This window comes from Buceros rhinoceros, unplaced genomic scaffold (genome assembly GCF_000710305.1).
Source record: "Buceros rhinoceros silvestris isolate BGI_N320 unplaced genomic scaffold, ASM71030v1 scaffold5397, whole genome shotgun sequence".
NCBI classification, from domain to species: Eukaryota; Metazoa; Chordata; class Aves; order Bucerotiformes; family Bucerotidae; genus Buceros; species Buceros rhinoceros.
The window spans coordinates 6907-11109 of record NW_010422634.1 but is presented as its reverse complement, the minus strand read 5'-3'; positions in this window follow the sequence as shown (position 1 = coordinate 11109).

Genomic DNA, 4203 nt, shown 5'->3' with positions numbered 1-4203 from the left:
TCTTCCGATTAGTGCAGCTGAAGATTTCTCTTTATTGTCTGTTACCACGATGAAGTTGAATGGCAATTGTCCTGTGGTATCGTTTAATTCTAGATACTTTAACAGAGTATATAATCAAATACTCAGGATAACAGAGACTCTGGATGGTTTTGAAATAAAAGTGCTGGGATAGTAAGTATGAAACTTTCATTATACAGTTTATCTAAGTTTTCGTTTCTGAAAGCTGCTAAAATGTCATTGTGCTGTTTCTATTTTGAAATGTTGATTTAGTCCCTGTGAACTTTAACTAATCAGAAAGAAAAAAATAATTGTAATTTATCACTGACAGTGAAAGTGCAATGAAAAAAAAATTGCTGATTTCTTTGTTTTCAGATGCCGTTTTGGAAAGGGAGCAGATCAGGAACTGACAGACATGCTTCTTCACATTTGTGGTTCGGCTGTGGCTGAGTTGGAGACCAGCACTCCCCCAGCACAGCTTGGGCAGGGATCCAGCGCCCAGGGCTGAGCCGAAATGGGGCTCCTGGGCCTGTGGGTGGGGGCGGGAGGTACTGGGTGATGCTGGTCAGGGCCATTAGGTACTATTAGTGTCCCCAGGCTGTGACAACTTCTGAGCTCACTGCGTGGTATCTTGTGCTCCACTCTGACAGAGCAGAGGGCTCAGTACGGTGCTGCCTGTGGCTTGGCAACAGCACCACTACACTTGCACTTATTTTCGTTTACATAGTGACATTAAGCCACATACTGTGTTAATGTTCTCTGTGTGCAATATAGTATGCGTAAAATTTTAACTCAGCTTGAAAAAAGCATTGTGAATTGATTTCTGCCTGGTGCAGGTAGTAATTAGAAATTAGTTTGTTGACTACCGTGGAATCATATGATGCTCTTCTCTGAGTCCTCTGAAGTGGAGTAGGTTGGTGATGGTGGTGATGGTTGCAGAGAGAACTAGTCATGCAGGGAGAAGAAGGAGCGGCTTCAGTGACTTCAGCACAGAGTTACAGTCCAAAAACTTAAGTTTATTTTAAAACCAGGTTTTACTGTTATGCTTCACAAAGAAGAGATGGAAAATGCAGCTTGTGTTTCTCTCTAGAACTGGAGATATGAGAACAGATCTTTTCATCTGAGCTTCTTCCAGCTGAGAAGGGAGTGCTGAAATATGCTGCTTTTAGCTTTTGCAGAAACGTTGAACTAGTGGCTTATTTCCACAGTGCCAATCAGCTTTGTTGTGCCTTGGGAATGGCAAAAGACCATCTACCAGGGCACCTGCCCAAAAATCCAAACCTCCTGCTTTCTGGCTGCTTTGACGTTCTCTGCAGTGCAGCAGCATGTGCTCAATACGTGTTATTTAGGAGCCCACTATGAAAATAAGTCATAGAGCCAGAGCCACTACCATGCCTGTAGCATCCTTTTTTGAAAACAAATTTGATTAAAACTTCCAATTTTTCATTCCACTGAAGTTGCTAGAACAGAGAACAGAGGCTCTACTAAAACTTAAGTCCATTTTTTCTCCTTCTTTTGAATGATGCATTTCAAATGTATTTTTATGTTGTATTTGTGTTTACCCATTAGAAAAGCAGTATGTCTAAATCTGTCATTTAATGATTTCTGCTGGATTTATTTCAAAACTCGCCTGAAGATGAAGTAGGTGGTGTGAACTCTTGCTTGTGCCTCATACTGGTTACGATAAGGTCAATGTCTGAAATGTTATTTCCTCTGAGGAGCTGATGATGAAAAGGCCAGCAGCTCACTGTGTGTGACACAGCAGACTGTAAGACAAGTAGCATATTTCCATCTTCTAAGAGGTGCTTATTGTAGCAAGTTCCTTGACAAAACAACGGAATATCTTGACTGTTCTTTCGATGTCTTTTTCAGAAGGGTATCTTCCACTGTTCTTATGTTCCCATGTCACAAGTGACATGCCCAGCAAGGAATTAAACTGGAAAAAATACCATTATGGAGGTCCCCTGGATATCCTGTTGACTGCCTCTTAATTTTGCTAGTGTTTAAGTCAGGGCTGCCTGCAGCTACAGCGCAGATGGAGAGAGGAGACCCTGTCACACAGCCTGAAATGATCGTCCTTCAGCACTGGTTCTCCTGTTCTTCATGTGCTGCTCTAAGGACCCTTTTGCAGCAGGCTGTTAGGAGTGACACTTTTGATGCTTGGGGAGCAGAGGGCTTCACCTGATGGGCAGGAAAAACTTATGTCCACACGGATGCTTGGAGCTGCTAAACCAGGCCATGAGGCAAACCATGGAGAACCACACCAGTCTCTGGCCAGGGAACTAGAAAACAGCAGCTCTGACATCCTGGAACAGGGAATCAGCAGGGCACAGTGTCCATGAGCAAATAGCACCTTCTGCCAGCCTGATTACTGCTGTGCAGCAAGCATGGGTTTCATAACCTCCTTCACCTTTTCCCAGTTCTGTCCCACAGAGCAATCCCAGATCCTTGTAACCTCTGTGTGTGTGTGAGATGGCTTGTGATGAAACAGCAGGAAGACCTGATGCAAAATGTTCCACGCAGTGACGCTGCATTGTGAGTGGGACCATCAGAGCAAGCTTTGCTGTTGTGCAGGACCTGGAAACGTGAGGTGTAGGACTGTTCTCTGATGTTGTCTTCTTGAATGTGGGAAGAGAATAGAGCAGCATCTTATCTATAAGATCTGGGACTTTTGGATCCATGCCCTATGGTGCTGTGCTTGTAGAGGAAGGAAAATGCATGGCAGTAAGAGAGCTGGAGCGATCTGCCCTGGTGCCACATCTCTGGCAAGCTGCAGAGATACCAGGCTCCCTCTCTGTATTGCAACCCTTCATTTGCACCTCTCCTCTTGTCCAGAGACTCTGTTGGACCCACCTCTGTTGCATCCACTGAGTCTCACCTGCGTATGCCGGGTCTCTGTTCCCATTCCTCCGAAAAACAGGGAGGGAGTAACGGCCAGGCTCCCAGTGCTGTCCTTGGGGTCCACCTGACACCTGTAGCTGCACACACGGGGCATGAGAGGAGGGAGCTGGTCATCTGCCTCCTGATGAAGGGAGAGTGAGGGGGAGCCCACCTCTCTTGGGAGGTTTCTCAGCTGATCGAGAGCCATGTTACAGCTGGACACGAGACACTTCTCTCATCCTACAGACCTTTCCGAGTATAAAAACATGTCCTGTTTTGCAGCGGAGCAGATGTCAGGCTTAAAGGGGAGCTGAGCTGCAGGCACGACAGCTGGAGCATCTTGCAGAGCCCCAAACTATCATCATTTGCTTGTCTAAGCCTGGGAATTTTGGACCCAGTTTTCTTACACCCAAAACACAGAACCCAACTGCATGGTGAATCTCCTCGTTACGGAGCCCAGCATAGATTCCCTTTGGCTTAGAACATGGATTTCAGCCATGGACACTTGTTTTCCAGGTGAATGCTCTATCACCTGGGTGGCAGTTGGTCATTCAGAGGAGAATGTTTATGCAAGAAGGGCTCAAGAAACCCACCCCGCCACCCAGTGATGATGGTGAGGGCCTTGACCGGCCAGTTCTTGGGTGCACTGTGGGTTCTGGGGCTTGTTCTGCAGACTATAGTGCACCGTGCAGGGGTGCCAAGACTGACTGAAATAGCTAACTCACTTCACTGTGGGATTTTAACCCCAGAAGTGCAAGGTGCTCTGTGGACAGGTTTACCGAGAGAGAATCCTTCCCGAGCTCCAGGCTGTTGTGGTGGACTGTCTCTTGTCCCTGAGATAGCTTGTTGGCAGCTAGCTCATTTAATATGAACAGGGACTTCTCTTCCCTGCCCTGGAGTCTGCAGAACAGCCGGGTAGGTTTCTCTCACTCTCCCTGGCTCATTTGGATCATATATTTTGATATGAAACTGAGGAGCCTTTCCTCAGTACCTGGCAGCTGGTAGAGTCCTGCAGAAACGTGCAGGCAGCTCAGCTTTTTGCAACCACATAGCTCCTGTGTGTTAGACAAAAGTGTAACTGCCTGCCTGTAGTCTGGATGATAGTTTTATTCTTGAAGTGAATACTGAGAAGATAAAGACAGGCCTTTGTTTGCAGGTGGATCGTTCTCTCCCCTGATCTGAAACGAAGGGCATCCTCTGCACTGGCAGGCTTGGAGAGCCGCCCGGTTCACGCAGAGCTGGCGGTGACGGATGCTGAGCCGTGCAGGATGCTGAGCCCGCAGGCAGGTGGTGTGCAGTTGAGGGAACACTCTGTCAATAGCCAGG